The 15,090-nt window shown below is 43.0% G+C and overlaps 1 protein-coding gene across 1 annotated transcript in view; it reads right to left on the minus strand.

The window, feature by feature from the left end:
• The window catches only part of Nedd4l (NEDD4 like E3 ubiquitin protein ligase), a 324,233-nt gene that overhangs the window by 259,342 nt on the left and 49,801 nt on the right, over positions 1-15,090 (minus strand). The gene's annotated exons all lie outside the window — the stretch shown is intronic.

Here is a 15,090-nt window from a genome sequence, read left to right on the forward strand (position 1 = left end):
CTCTCTCACACACACACACACACTCACACATACTCACATGCAGGAATGCACACACTCACAGACACTCACACTCACTACACATTAGTGCCAGTGGTTGGGGGCAGGGGAGGGAAGGGCTTATGCAACAGAGGCAGCCAAGACCCTGAGGTTAAAAAGCAAGGCTTCTACTAACAGCAACAAGGGAACATTCCTGTTCAGTTCACAGGCACAGGTTCCAGATCCCTAGAGAAACAGTCAAAGGCATCCAGGAAGTAGTGAGGATGATTATTCATATGTACAGACCTGGTCTCATTAGCTTATATTTTTTCCTTTTCACTACTATATGGTTTAATAATAATAATAATAATAATAATAATAATAATAGTAATAATAATAATAATAAATGGCTGATTGCTTCCTGGTAAATGGTTGGTAAAAATGTGGCTGACATCCAAACTAAAAAACAGACCCAAATCAAATTTGAACCTGATAAACAATTTAATTGATTGCATATTATCTTGAACATAAATTATTCTGAATGGAAATAAGGATGGATGTTTTCCTGCTTCAAGGCAACTGAGTCTGCATACGTTCCCACATTCCCAGTAATGCACATACTGATTTACAATTAGTGTCTGGGTGAAATACATTATGTCTGGAAGAAAAACAAGATGGGTGGAAAAGGAAGAGCTAGCTGTTTTTGCTTGAGACTAGGATCATTTACATCCTGGGAGTCTCAGGTCATTCCTCTGCTGTGTACTAAGCCTTGCCTTTCTCCTGGGTAGAATCTGGGATTCTCATCCTGGTGAAGGCAGCTCCAGCCAGCAGCTCCAGCCAGCATCTCCCTCTGCCTCTCCCATTCCATCAGGGGCCAGCCAGGAAGTCTTGCATGACAATAGATGGAGAGCTGGCTGTTCAAGCCCTTTCCCTGTCTTGATCCCCACCATCCTGCAAGCAGAGATGTGAGCAAGACCAGACATTGCTGAGTCTGCCCAGTCCAGCCCCAACACTCAGCAGGGCTGGGCACATTCGCTCAGTTCCACATCACAAACTCCACTCACCCTACATTTCTCCAGGTTACAAGCTTTGGCACTGACAATGAATGCTGTCTTTTGGTCCCCTTTGCCAACTCTCCTGCTCTGTGGCCTGCTAGGGCACACCTACTCTGATGTCAAATCAGTATTGTATGAGTCTCTTCAGAGGTTCCTTCTACCTGCAGCAGGTCTGGGGAAGGCTCAGGAATCTGTATTAAGGAATAAGTCCATCTGGGATGGACCAACAGAAAAGCCCATGCCTCAGAACTGTAAAGATCATGTTATGATAATAAGTCTGATTCCCTAATTCCATAAAATGAGATGATATAATGAACAATCCCTTGAGCCACAGAAACCTCTCAAGGGCCTGGGTATGCCTGTCCCTAAGTTTGTTTTGTTTGCTCAAGTGCAAATGAGAAAGCCGTTCTTAGCTTTCTGGACCAGGCATCATAAACAAATCATCAGTTGGCCACTGTTTCGCCAGGATGCCGGCCTAAGTTACCCACAGTTCCACAGTTCCAGAAAGCACTGTATGGGGTGTGCTTGGCTTATGAAGGCACAGAGTTAGGGTGAAAGTTTGGCACTACCAGGAATGATCAAGTTACCCCCCTCCATCTCAAACTTAGAGCTCACATTTGCAGGGCTTCCTACAACCTGCCAAATAGTTGTCCTGCATTGATTTTTCTAACCTATTATATTAATGGGGGAGGGGGCACTCACGGAATGCCATTCCAAGATCTCCAATGTCAAGCTTATACCAAAGCAGAAGTTAAAAATCCTCTCTATTAATACTGCTCGTGGAAGTGTTCCCATCCACAGTCTGAGTTTGGTTTGTTTCCCACTGTCCTGTTTTTGCTGTGTCACACAGACAGGATGGATGTCTCACCGCTGAAGCAGATATAAAACAGAGCAAAGAAAGTGCAAGTCATTCTTCAATGGTCCAATAATAGAATCCTAGGTCCTCCTTCTCAACCCAGACCAAGTCTCTTCCTCCATCAAAATACTAAAAGTAAGAAGCTAGCATTTCTGATGAGCATCCCATGATAGGCTTTTAAATTCACCTTGAGAGGACTCCCGGGCACCCTATAGAGCTTTAATATCCTGCACTAATGAGAAGCAACACAACTTAGTCCTCTGGGCTTTCTAAACAAGTCTTCATGAGAATTCTCAACTTAATAGCACCTATCCTAAGACAGCTTTAAAAAATGATCATTAACATACAGGAAGTCCATGGAGCCTCATTCCCAGAAGGAAATTGAATTCTCTGATTTTTAAGTTCATACTTAAGAGACAGACAGACCAAGGCCAATAAGCTAAATAAATTCATAATGTAGACAGCTTAAAATTAAGTCTACCACTATAGGAGACAGAACAATGGCCCCAAGAAATGTCCACATCTTGAGCCGGACTCCGTGACTGTCGGATTACATGGAAAAGGGAGATTTGGCCTTCAGAGGAAATTGAAGTTGTTAGTCAGCTGACCTTAAACTAGGAAGATCATCCCTGATTAGCTAGGTAAGCATGGACGTAATCACAACAGTTCTTGAAAGTAGAAAAGAACATTGAGAAAAGGTGCTGGAGAAGGCTGTAGCCATTGATAGTGCTCAGAGAGACTAAACCACTGCCATTAAACCAGAGGAAGGGACCTCGGACAGCAAACACCTCCAGAAGCTGGGCAGGACAGGGAGCTCTCTCCTGGAACCCTGGAGAGGAATGCAGCCCCCAGAACACTTGATTTTAGCCTACTGAACACATTGTGGACCACACACACATACACACCTGCATAATAACAAATCTGTATTGTTTTCAAGCAATTGCATCTGCGGACATGTATTCCCAGGCAGAGGAACCCATCTGTGAGTTCACACAATGTCCAGGAAGCCTTTCTCCAAGAACCAGACTGATTTCTGCTAATCTGTGTCAAGTGCTACACAAAAACACATATTGCATTTTATAATCCTAATGAGAAAAAGATACAGACTTTCAAAGATCTCCCAATGATCCCAATAGCAAAGACATCTTTCCCTACAATCTGTGAATGCCACACACAGCAGACTTCACTCAGTGCAATCATGCAGTTTCCAAATATACCCAAGCAGGAACAACCCATGAGAATACATTTTCTAGTTCAGTTCATGGATTTTCATTGCAGAAGTTCCCTCAGTTATCTAAGACACAGCTCTGAAAACTCAAAATAGGGTTTCTGTCTGGCCTTTACCAAAAGATGTGTTCATTTTAATTTTTTATCATTTAATTATTCTGTGTGTGTGCAAGCATGCCATCCATGCCAATGTCCATTAATGCTAGTGGACAACTTTTAGGAATTAGTTTCCCCATTGTTGAAGAAGGGTCTCTTGTTGCTCCACTGTGTATTTCAATGTAGATGGCCCATATACTTCCAGACAATTCTCCCATCTCTGCCAGCCACCTATAGGAGAGGTGTGACTGCAGGTGTATGTCATATGTGGTTTCTCACATAGATTCTGGGAAATGATTTCAGGTTCACAGGATTGCATGGCTAACACCTAGCCACTGAGCCATTCTCTAACCTCATATCAAGGAATTTATCTTCCAGCAACACAAGCAGGCAGAAATGTCTCAAAGTCAACACCATTGTGAAAAAGAAGATTGATGACAAAGCTCCAGGTACAATCACAGCTTCAATCCACCCATCTGGAGTCTTATATCCTTGCCTCTGTTCACATACCTCCAAACCCAAGCCACTTGTCACTTAGCCACCAGTAATTATTTTTCAAATGAGGCGATCTCTCCCTCCATTAAAATCTTTCAATGGCTATGTCATCACTCCTTGGATCACAAACTGTTATCCTGTCCACCAATGTCCTGTAGTTCTAGCCTGGCTTAGGCCTCCTCTCTTTCCAGTCTCTACAGTCTAGCAACATAAGCTGGACTTCAGTTTCCCTGTCTCCCTGGGCATCCCTGCCTTACAAACTAGTCTTAGTCGGGGCTCTCAAAAGAAAAAACAAAAACAAAAACAAAACATTGACAGAAGTGTGTGTGTTTGTGTGTGTAGTATATGGTGTGTGTGTGTGTGTGTGTGTGTGTGTGTGTGTGTGTGTGTGTGTCTGTGTTCAAAGACATATTAGTGAGGTTTTGCTCAATGGTCTAGCTAATCCAACAATAGCTATCTCAACAGTAAGATTAAGAGTTCAGTAGTTGTTGTTCAATCCATGATGCTAGATGTCTCAGCTTGTCTTCAGTCCAAGTTTTCAGAGAAGAAATGGCTCAGCAACAGGACAGATAAACTTGCCAGTGAAAGTGAGGGCAAGCAGACAAAAGCAAAAGCATCCTTCTTTCATGTTCTTTTGTGCAGGCTGCCATCAAAAAATGTGGCCCAGATTTAGGGTGGATCTCCCCATCTTGGTTGATAAGCAAGATTAGCCACCACAAAGCCTCTCCACTGTTGTCTATAGCAGGAACCTCTCTACCACTAGGTACTGACACATCCTTGCTCTCACAGAGAAAGTAAAATGTGACTTGGAATCCTTCCCCTTTCCCCATGGGAAGCCCCTTGCATCCTCTTGGGTAATGCCCACACAAAGCTACCCACTCCCTGGGGTAACAAGTCCCTCTTCAGGAATGCCTCCAGAAGGATCTGCCTTGTGGTTAACCACTTGGTATGCAAACATGAAAACTTGAATTCTAATCACCAGCATCACCTAAGAAGGCAGGCATGGCATTGAGTGAACCTGAAATGGGGGTAGATGGGGGACAGAGACAGGAAGATCACTGGGGCATACTGGATGCCAACCTAGTTCCAGCTTCAGTGAGAGACCCTGCCTCAAGGGACAAAGGGGAGCATGGATAGAGCAAGACAACCAACACCCTCCTCTGACCTCCACCTACCCAAAGGCACACACCCACACAGGTAGATAAACACCATACACACCCTGTACATACACATACACGCAAAATTTAAAACCTCTAAGTAGAAGGTACACACTCTAAAATAATGGCAAAAGGTATAAGAGTAAACAAAAAGCAACAACAGTCACTCTTCAGCAAGCATGCACGCTGTATATAACAGTTCTGCTATATCGTGACTTTCTGGCGGTACAGTAGAGTCAGTCACAGCTGCATTGCCAGAACACAGGAGGAAAGCCTGTATTACTCAGCCTAAAAGTCACTAAATATCAGGAATTGTTCAGCTCCATCATAATCCTGTGGGACGACATGGACTGTCACACAACTGCTTACTTAAATATGCATTATATATTTTATTACATTACACTTGGGGGAAAGCCCTTTTCCTCACAGCCCATTTGCGTTTGTCCTTTACCATCTGTCCTCGGCTAGCCCTTCTACTCCAGGAAGGCAGGGACCATCTGCTCCATCACCACAGAAAGCTGAGCAGGCATGATGCCGGACTGGCTACCCAGAGAGGTCAGTACTGCTCTCATCTTTAGAAACCATCTCATTCATGGGGTTTACTACAACAAACGCCCATTACAGTGGTTCATAAACAGATTTCTCATGGCTGTAGGCAGTGAGGATCATGGCTCCTGAAGTCAAAGAGTCCGGAAGAGATGCCTTCTGGCTTGAAGTCTGGTCTCCCACCGGTGCTCTCTGATGGTGGAGAGGTAAAGGGGCCTCTCTCGGGTGTGCCTCTTATGAAGATAATGGTCCCACCAGACAACCCATGGGCTAATCACTTCCCAAAGGCTCCACCTTCTAGCATCACCACACTTTGGGACAGGATTTCAACTGGAGTTTGTGGGGAGACGAAACATTCTGCCTACAGCAGAAACCATATGGTTTGACAATATGAATAGTCAAATATAGACATTGAAAAAGCAGTTTATTGTTTTTTACCAACTGCAAACTAAAGTAGATTAAAAAAAAAAGACAAATAGAAACTGTCACCTAAATCCTATAGTTAAGAATAGTGTTAACTGCCTTTTCCTCTTCCCCCCTCCCCTGCTTCTCATACCCTGCTTCCTGGCTTCTGACAGGCCTCCTCATGTTCTGCTGCTGAGCCTTCCTTCTATGATGGACAGTACCCTCAAGCTGTGACCTCAAGTCCTTTCCGCCTTAACAAAAGAAGAGGATCGGGGTTGTAATATCCAGTCAGCTCAACCTGCTTGGGTGAGCTCTAAGCCAGTGAGAGACCCTGCCTCAAAAGGCAAGGTGAATGGCACACCAGGATAGACACCCCCTGGTCATTTGTTGGCCTTCACATATACATACATACACTCGTGCCCCCCACAATACATTCCAACATACAGCTACACACACAGAGAGACACACACAGATAGAATATAATATATTATATTATGATAGAATATAATTCTGCAGTAAAATCATGATACACATCTCAGTTTAAATCTGAATCTAAAATAGAGGTTTTGCAAACTGATTAAGCTAAAGAGTCAAATACTAAAAAATAGCTCATTTTAAACTGAGAAGCATGTCTGGTATTAGAAAGTGTTGCCTTGTAAAAAAACACTCTATGATGTAAACATAGAGTTAGTCTTGATAAACAACCAAACACTATTAAGCTGCAGAGTTAAAAACAAGTAGAAGAAGCAAACACAAAAGAGTGAAAAAGTGGACTCAGCTATGCTGGAAATGATAGAAAACATCCTGTGACATTCCTAGGACAGCTATATTCAGACACTCAAAACACACAGCAATAACACGGAAAATCTGGGAGCCCTTACATATTACCAATGGGAATGGAAAATGGCACAGGCACTTTGGAGAACAGTTGGTAGTTCTTTGGATGGTTAAATGTGGAGTTACCACATGATAAAGGAGGCCATTCTACTTCTAGATATAAAGCCAAGACAGATGCAAACTTGTACACAGAAACCTGGCATGAGTCAGCTTGGTGCTACACACTCAGAATTTCAGCACTTGGGGGACTGAGACAGAACTGCTTAGCTTGAAGCCAGCTTGTGCTACGCATCAAGACCTGGCCTAAACTAATTACTAATTAATAACTTAACTAATTTATTGTTTGACAGTCCTGTAGCACTATATTTAATAGCAAAAAGTAGAAACAGTCCAATGTCCCTCAACATATAATGCCTAAATAATACTTTCCAGTGTCCATATAGTTGCCATTTCCAAAAATGACACAATTTTAGAGTACACTATAGCCCATAGTGTGGAATGTTGTTTTATGAATCAAAAAGAACTTGAGTACTGATACTTGCTTCAACAGTGTGGCTAACCCCCAGAACACTATGCTGACCGAGGTTGCCAAAGACCAGAACAGGTTAACCCAGAGCCTCACATAGTAGGTTAGAGATTGTTTAAAGACAAGGAAGAGTGTGGAGAAGTGGAAAGTGATGGGTATGTGGTACTAAGCACTTCCTGGGATGATGAAAATATTCCTAAATTAAAATGAGGGTGGCCAATGTGACCATGATAAAACCATTGAAATGTATTCTTTATTTTTACATCTTAGTTTTCTTCTTTGAAACAGGGTCATGTTTTGTATCCCAAGCTGGCCTTGAACACCAGATCTTCCAGCCTCAACTTCCAGAGTGCTAAGATAACAGCTACCATACCCTGATAAAGTATGTATGTTAAATGGATAAAAAAAATGTGAATATGTAAATTTTATCTCAATAAACTTTAAAAACAAGAGCATGTGCATTGCTGTCTTAGGGCTTCTATTGCTATGAAGAGACATGATGACTGTTGAGAAGATTGAAGTAACGTAAGAAGTTGCTAAGTGACGGAGGTAAGACTTAAATCCCAGACTTTAATCTCTACTACACCACAATGTGCTCATTAAATAACAACATTATGGAATTAAAGCATAACTAAAGAGCAATGAGCTTCATAGTAAGAGATTTATAAAAAAACAAAACAAAACATTAAAACAATTTTAGAGCAAGGAGCCACTTGTAAGGCTATAACATGACCCTCAAATTCTGTGCCCTACACTTAATACCATGGTAAGTATTTTATCATGGTCCATTAGAGGTTCTGATTTATTGTTTTATTTTTCATAGTACTGGGGCCTCATCCAAGCTGGTAATCAAATGTTCTACCACGGGGCCACGCCCCCAGTCCCAACAGCAGCACATTTATTTGCTCAGCAGACTCAAATGTCACATAAATACATGTCAAAATGAAATACTAGTTTCTAGGTCTAACATCAAGCACCTGTGTTGATTAATCTTCACCACCAACAATCCTGACTGGAGATGGAATTACCAAGGAGAAACACCTCTGTGTGTGTTCCTGAGGATGTTTCCAGGGAGGTTTGACTGAGGGGGGAACACACTTTGAATCTAGGTGGTCCATCCCATGGATTGGGGTCCTAGACAGAACAGAAAACAGGAAAAGAAGAAAGCCAATTTTTGAGTACCAACATTCATCTCTTTTTGCTTTCTGACACCTGGTACAATGTGACCACTGGCCCCTACCCAGCCACCATACCTTCCCACCACAGTGGACTATATGCCAATCCCAGACATCTGTATTCTGAGGATGTTCCTCTTGCCACACAAACAACCCTTCCATCTTTTCCAGGACTTGGTCCTTTCTTTGGAAGTCATTTCCAAGCATCTCAGGGAACAAGCACTTGGCCCCTGTCTTTTCTGTCTGTTCTCTAACCCTTAACAGCCAGGTATTCCAGTTGTCAGTTCCCATTTCAGCCTTTCTTGTTAACGGCTCAACAGCCTGAAGCATCCATGCACCACAGTCCTAGCCCATCTCAGAACTCCGGACTGTGAGTGCACTTGGAGACAGATCTACGAAGAGTTCAATTGGGATAACTACAGCAGGTGCTAATCCAATAGGACTTCATTACAGAAAGAAGAAATCTGGAAGCACAGGAATGCCTCGATAAGGTACAGGGAGGGGACAGCCATCTGCCAGTCCAAGACAGAGGCCAGAGGAAGCCAAACCTGCTCACCCTTTGATCCTGGACTACTAGTCTCCGGAAGATAAATGTCTGTAGTTTAAACCGCCCAATCTGTGGTCCTTCTTGGTAGTCCTTGCAAAGACTGTACTTCCCAACCATTTTCCTGCCTTGGCAGTCAAGCAACACAGGCTGCTAGGGATTAGGGGTCAAGTCTAGCTCCTGTGTCAAATCACTCTTCCATCATGACATTAGGTAACTGATGTTACAAGTTTCTCATTGCAGAGACCACCCACTCTGCATGAATGTTTTGAGGATTACTTGTGGCCTTAACATTTTATTGTGCCACATTCCTATAATAAGTGCAGTTTTTAATAAACATTTACTCTCTCTGCCAGCCATTCCTCTCAGAACTTTGCATACATTAAATTATTGAATCTTCTGTGATGAGTCCTTAGAGCGTTTTATAGATAAAGAGAACCCCCAAGAGGTAAGCAAGCTGCCCAAATGTCACAAAGAAGTAGGAGAGCCAGTGTCCACTCCAGGCAGCCCAGTCTCAGACTGTACTGCTGACAGGCTTGGCCCTCTCCACGGCATAGGCTGTGTGTCTAGCATTCTCTGAATTCATGGCACCAGGCAATCATTAGATACTCTACAGAGACCAACCTATAAGATCCTCATGAGTGGCAGCTTCTGCCTTTTTTGGTACCTTTTCACAGACCCGTGCTTTCAAAAGTATCTTAAAATACTGTGAAGGTCAGTTTTAAATATCAACTTGCCACATCTTAGAATCACCTGAGAGCTTCAACTGAGGAACTGTCTAAATCAGGTTGGTCCACGTCTGTGGGGATTGCCTTTACTGTTGATTGATGTAGGAGGGTCCAGCCCACTGTGGGTGGCATCATTTCCTTAGCTCTTGAACTTTATAGTACTAGAGAGAGAGTTAGCTAAGCAGAAGCAACAGCAAGCAAGCAGTAAAGATGTATCTGTGCCCGGATGAGGCCTCAGATGAGACAAAGACCCCTCCCTTCCTCTCACCAGACACACAGCCAGCCAGGAATGAGTGTCTTCCTACAGTACAGAACAGTACTGGTTGGGCTGTGGGTGTGTACATCCGGCTGCAGGGTTTTCTAGGGTTTCTTTACTCAGGGCCAGTCCTTGATGTAAATGCCCTGGAAGGATGGTTGCTGGAGGGAAAATAATATACTTTACAAGATATCCTCCATCTGTTCCCTGGGCTTTTTAAGTTGGCTTTCATGTTACTTTCATCCAAAAAGCACCACCTGAAAGCACACAACCAACCCTGATTATTAGATTTTAATTTAATAAGAATCTAAGATGCAAGCAGAGGGAATGGGCCATCCTAGGCAGTAAGGCTTCACAGTAACACACTGACCCATAACATCAGGCCATGGTGAGTGCTGCCTATCAATCTTAACCGTGTTCAAAATATAAAGAGAAGTGGAAAAAGAAAAAAAAAAAAAAAGTCTGTGGGTGGGAGAAAGAGGCAGCTTGGGCCAGAACACATTACCAATGATCCTAAGCAAAGATTATCAGATTCCCTTGGCAATTTAGAAGACGTAGATTAAGATCTTGACTTCCTATTATGTGATACTCATTAACAGGTATTTATTAAGCAGTGTGCTTCCAGGCACCACAATCCAGAGTGACTAATGCCTCTGAAGTCTCTGCCCAGTAGGTACGAGTAAACTGCTTCAACACAAGCATAGCCTGAATCCTGGTAGGTACTAGAAAACCGGCTGCAACACAAACATACCCTCAGATATCAAGACAAGCTGCAACACAAACTACTGAAGACAGCATTGTGTGGAGACTGAAACAGAAAGATGTAGGCCAGCCTGGAGACACAGTGCGCTCAAAATCAGCTTGGGCTACATAACAAGACACTGAAGCAAAACCAAGTGAATTGGCAGTAAACATAAGCCTCCTGTGGCACATGATATCATCATGGCCATTGGGACACAAGTGTCATCATAGCCTCTTATGCCGCAATGCATCATCACGACCTATTAACAAACTCCTGGGTACCAGGTATTTTACCTGTCAGCCCTAGTCCTCCTTGTAGACAAATTTCTGGAAGCTAAGACATATCCAGGCATCATGTCCTGACATACAGCTTCCAGTCAGTCCTCATGAGCTGCTCTGATACTGTGTATACCCTGAAAGTCTGGGTTCTTTGCCAAGCCCTAATGCCTGCTGACATTACTTCCTCTATCATAGAAGGAACCAGGGTCATACTAATGTCACTACTAATAAAACTTCCTCTGCTTTTAAGGGCCAGCCTAATACCTTCTCTTTTATAACAGCAGTCTCTCAGAATCTTCAGTGGCAAAGAGTCATGTGTGCTATCTGGGTGTGTATTAACTGTCACATGTATACATGTATAGGCGGTCCCCAATTTGTCTAGTACTAATGTCATAAAAATGAAAGGTAAAATCATTTGAGGCAATGCTAGTGATCACATGGGAAAAACTTCGAAATTGTTATATGACCTGTAAAAATTGCCAAAACATTAAAAAAGTCAATTATAAATATACAGGAATTTTAAAAAAGAAAATAGTACCCTGATCACTTAAAACACTAAGAATGGGGCTAGAGAGATGGCTCAGAGGGGTAAGAGCCCTTACTGCTTTCCCAGAGGATCTGACTCAGCACCCAGCACCCAGCACCCAACCACCTGTAATTCCAGCTCCAATGAATCCCAGGCCTCTGGCAGCATTTGCACTCATGTACACATGCCACCTCCTAACACCCCCAAAAGGCGCACACATACACATAATTAAAGTAATTCCAATTTTTAAAAAACACTGAGAATGATGTAGTGTTGCATTTTTGGTACACTTTTTAAAGTGTGTGGAGTCTTACCTTGTCAGAAGTGTGCATCTTTTTCAGACCTTGGCAAAAATATCCCTCCTTTAGGGAGAGTAAAATTCATCAACATTAACAACTTCAAGATGAACAATTTGAAAGATTAGTACTTCCACAATATGCTACAGCCTCTACTATCTTGTTCCAACGTTCTATAACCCTGGAACGAAACCTTGTACCCATACACTGCTATTTCTCACTCTCTCAGCCCTCGGCAGCTGCTACTCTTTGTCCTATCTCTACAGATGTGCCTACTCTAGATATTTCACTCAAATGAAACCGTAAAATTGGTGACTTTCTAGTGCATGGTTTCTTAAGCTTTTTGTTTTTTAATTTTATTAGATATATTTCATTTTACATGAATGAGTGTTTTGTCTGCATGTAAGTGAGTGCATCGAATGTGTGCAGTGCTTACAGGGCCCACGGAACTCCTGGAACTCAAGTGACTATGAGTCTACCCAGTGGGTTCTAGGAACTGAACCTGGGTCCTCTGAAAGGGGCAACAAGTGCTCCTAAATACTGAGCTGTCTCTCCAGACCCTTAGCATTCTTTTCTTAAACCCTTTACTTACTTATGTATGTGTGTGTGTGGCATATATGAAAGTATGTGTGCAGGTGCATGCTCCTGTGTGCACACTTGCAAGCCAGAAGAGGGCCCTGGTGTTCCTCTTCTTTTTTTCTCTATCGATCTTTTGAGGCAGGGTCTCTTTCTGAACCTGAGTGCTTGCATTTTTCAGCTAGGCTGGCAGCCAGGAAACCTCAATAATCCTCCTCCCTCTGTCCCTCACTTGGAACTGGCTTTACAGGCGTCTGTGGGAATCCCAGCTTATTACATGGATGCTGAACACTGGTCCTCACAACTGTGCATCAAGCACACTTAACCATGATCCATCAATCCAGCCCCTGGCTTCCTAGTACTGTACCATCAAGGCCCATTCATACTACAGCATACTAATAGTCCACTAATATAGATAGCTATGCTGTGTCATAACTACTTGTTCATCTATCCTGCCACTTTATTATCTCCTCTTTGGCCCACACTGACAACACTGGGGTCAAATACCTTTCAATTGCTGTGAATACTACTACGGTCTGTCCTGTTTGAATAGGCATACATTTCATCCCTTGTACTTTCTATGCTGGGAACCAGCTCTGTGTGTTCCTTCACCACTGCCTCTAGAACATCTCATTCTCTCCTTGTCTGTACAGACACAGCCACTTTCTCTGCTCCCAAGCCACACTGTCTCCAATGGCCACATTGCCAACATGCCCATGGTCAGTTGCTCTTTCTTCTGTAACTCCACAGGAGTCTGACCTCCCTGGCAGCACTCTCCACCATGCTTTGTCTCTGTTTTTACATGTGTGTGTGTGTGGGGGGGGGTAGATTGGCACAGATCTGCCTTCACTGTCAGCAGCATACTATGAGATGCCCATAGTAATGATTAAAAATAATTGGTTTACAAAAGCAGATGTGTACCCTTGAGACTCAAACATAGATGCCAAGCCAGAGCAGCAGGAGGAAGAGCTGCTCTGTGCAGACTCTGTGAGAGTACTTGGTAAAGATGACCTTGTAAATAAGAACCGGGCAACACAGAAGATTCCACAGTCAGGTGGGGGTAAGACAGCTGGGTTGGTTGAGCTGGTGTATCTACTCGTGGCCTTAAGCTCCACTTTGTCTTGTACGGGATAAGCCACCACTCTGCTACACTTCCCGTCATTTTGGTAAATGCCAAGGTGATGTATCTCTCTGCTAGGCAGAGAAGACCGCACAATGATGCATTTCATTTCCTGCAGGTGACTCAGGAATACATGCAGTGATCAAGGCTTTATAAGAAAGGCTGTGATTGGTCACAGATGCAATTGCATCTCACTTGTGAACTGAAAAAGCCTGTGTGTTTTGCGCTCACACACAATGCACTACACATATTTTCATAGGGTAAATGGAATGTGAATTGTGTTGTACCTGGAAACTGTTACATGTAAGGGGCAGTCTTACACCTATCGCCTTCAGTTTATCCTTAAGTATCCTCTCAGGTGCTCAGTGTTTGTGATTCCAGGGCCACTATAGGACACACAAGCATGCTCTCTGTGCAAGAGGCAGCTCCTTCAATCCTCACTGTGAGCTTGGAAACTAAATCACCTGACCTTGAGCATGCCAGCAAAGATTGAGACAGCAATAGCCACCAGATAAAAGTTTTCACTATTATATTTTCATACTAATTTTATTATTTCAAGTTTTCTAAGGAAAAAAATTTGATGTTAAAATTTGTCAGGAGAAAAGAATGGTCTATTAATTATACATAATTTTTGCCAGATAGTTCAAAGTTCAGTTGTGTGTGCTTGCTGGCTCTGATCAGGTATTCAATGTAGGGGTTACAAAGCAAAGCAACTTCCAGAAAGGTGTTTTTAGTTTCAAAAAAAAAAAAAAAAAAAAAAGGTGCACACTAGTGTATTGAATCTGCAGGCAGACTTCCTGGGACTAGTATTGGGTCCGGGAGACAGGTAACCACAGTTCTCCAAACCGTAAGTACCACCACTCACATAACAGGAACATGTTAAGGTGGGTTTGCAATTAAGGCAGAGGGAAGGATAGAAACTAGATCCCCAACCTTATTTCAAAATAAATTATCTGAGGTTTAAAAAATCAGAGAAAGGAAAACAGAATGTCAAGTCTCCAACTGGCCAGAGAATATACTCTCTTGACCACAAGGAGTTTTTCCTTAATGAGCTGAACGGAATCTCTGATGTGGGTGAAGATGTCACCAGAAGATTAAAACAGACCAGAAATTAAGTGGATAGAAACCAACCAAGGAACACTGCACCAATGTTGGCTCTTGCTTCCAACCTTCCGGGTAACCTGATCAAAGTGATGAGCTCAATAAATGGTTCCTAACCAGCTGCTTCCATATTAATTGTGTCAAATTTCATTTCTCATGAATAATTGACTCACTTTTCCATGAGCACCTAGCATGGCACAAAGAAACAAGAAAGGCCCTTTTCTTGTCTTGGTTCATGGTGGAAACAAAGACAAACCAACCCTCTCCGCACCCTATCTCCCCAAAGAAGGAGCTGGAGAAGGCACCTCTATCTGCCCTACACTATAAAGGCACAGCTCCAGGATGGCATTTCCATCTGTGAACACAGCTTTCTTTCTCTCCTGCTGTCCACTGTGGGGTGTGCAAAACCCTAATCTGCTCGCAGGAATGGCGGCAGCAGAAGAGCAGCAGTTCCTTGCTACTCAAATGACACTTGACACAGACTGAAGCCAGAATTGCTTATTGGAAACCTCAGCCCTCATTACCCAAAACAAAGAGCAGCTCTCTCCATAACCAGGCACTCCACACACCAA

Source organism: Cricetulus griseus, chromosome 2, assembly GCF_003668045.3.
Source record: "Cricetulus griseus strain 17A/GY chromosome 2, alternate assembly CriGri-PICRH-1.0, whole genome shotgun sequence".
Taxonomy (NCBI): Eukaryota; Metazoa; Chordata; class Mammalia; order Rodentia; family Cricetidae; genus Cricetulus; species Cricetulus griseus.